Below are 1728 nucleotides of genomic sequence, written 5' to 3'. Positions count from 1 at the left end.
ACGGGCACGGGTGGCGCAGGCGCTCTAAGAACAGGCATCGGCAAGGAGTCCTGGCCGCAGGCAGCTCTGGGGGGACCCTGCCCAGCCCTGGGGGGACCCTGCCCAGCCCTGGCAGCGGGAGGCGATGGGCAGAGCCCCCAGCCCTGCCCGCTCCTCTCCCCGCACGGAAAGCGGCAGGGATTTGCAAGTTGCGCATGCAGATCTTCAAAAGAACAGAATCCGGCCCTTAATGTTCTTTTGATGTATTTTTTTGTATGCAAATAAGGTTTAATTTCCGAACTTTGAACAGTTTGCAGCTTAGTTTATTAGAGTGTTGTATTATTAAGTTGTATACTCCTGGGGTCAGAGCGAGGCGTCTGGAAACCTCAGTGAACATTATTTATATCTTTAAACAAAAGTCCAGAACTTCAGACATCTGGTATCCACCACAGAAGCAGACAATCAAAACAAAGGCATATTTGTAATCATACTCAGTAGTCTTTTTATGTGAAGTAATTACTAAAATAATCTAAAGACATGGATCAGATTATTAATGAAAATGATAGCCTGCAAACTACTGCAATATACATCTCTACCTTTCATAAAACAGACGGGGAGCTGTAGGCTGTAATGAGTAGCCCTGGGGTTGGGCAATGCCAGCATTCCTACTTTGAAATCTGTTGTCTCAGCTGATGAGCTCTAAGGGGAGCATTAGCAGACCCGCCGCTGCCTGGGCTGTGGACGGGAATTTTGAACCCTACTCTTCTGATCCGATGCACTGATTTTGCTCTTTTTTACGCTGAAAGAAACTACATTGGGGCTGTTAATGGGTTCCTTTTAACACAAGCATTTAGAGGCGTATAGCTGGGTAAAATCCAAAATAAGGTGGGAAACATCCAGGTCCAATTTGCCTGCATTAACGTAGGCCAGGGGGGGCAGGGAGCGGGTCCGAGCGCTCCCCGTGACGCTGCCGGTCGGGGCTGTGGGATGCGCTCACCTGTGGGATACCTGAACCCCACCGCCCAAATTAGCTGTAGGACGTACACCGACCGAGGACGCCGCCCCCTCCCAGAAGGCAGCGCAGAGCGGCCGAGAGGTGGGAATAAAACGCCGCCTCTTTTCTTCTCGCGCTGATGAATATCTTGCGGTGCAGGAATAGCTCTGCGCTGGTGCGAAGTCTGGATTTTCGGCTGCTGTTTGAGGTTCTCTTCTTCTAAAAGTGACGGCCAGGCTCAGCCCTGTCATCCTCTTCCTCTTGCAACCGCCACTGACTTCAAAGGAAATCCTGCCGGCAAAATAGCTGCAGAATTGTGTCAGTAGTTTATTTGCTCCCAAGATTAGATAATTAATGAAGATAGAATATTCAAGTGACATTTACATAAAGCTAAGGGTAATCTTAAAGTGTCCTATTATTTCGTAAATGACCCGAAGTTTGTAATGTATTTATAATCATGAATCAGGAGAGAAATCCTTTCAAATTAGGAAGTACCACTTATAACCTCAGTTTCTTCCATCATTTATTCATGCTGCTCTCGAATCACCCGCTCCTCAAGACCTGTACAGCCCCAGAGCCTGCTTTACCTGCCGAGGCTATTCTATGAGCAAGTTAAACTAAACTCCGCGCTTGAGCCAGCCCAAACTGCGTCAAGAGGTGAACTCCAAGCAGATCGTTTTGCTTGGACCTCGTTATTCTGAAACGGGGGCTTCTGCTCTTCCCTTCGTGCTTAGACACGTGGTACCCCCCAGTTC

Source organism: Egretta garzetta, unplaced genomic scaffold, assembly GCF_000687185.1.
Source record: "Egretta garzetta isolate BGI_Z169 unplaced genomic scaffold, ASM68718v1 scaffold152, whole genome shotgun sequence".
In the NCBI taxonomy this organism is placed as follows: Eukaryota; Metazoa; Chordata; class Aves; order Pelecaniformes; family Ardeidae; genus Egretta; species Egretta garzetta.
The sequence above is the reverse complement of the archived record's forward strand: the minus strand, read 5'-3'. Positions refer to the sequence as shown.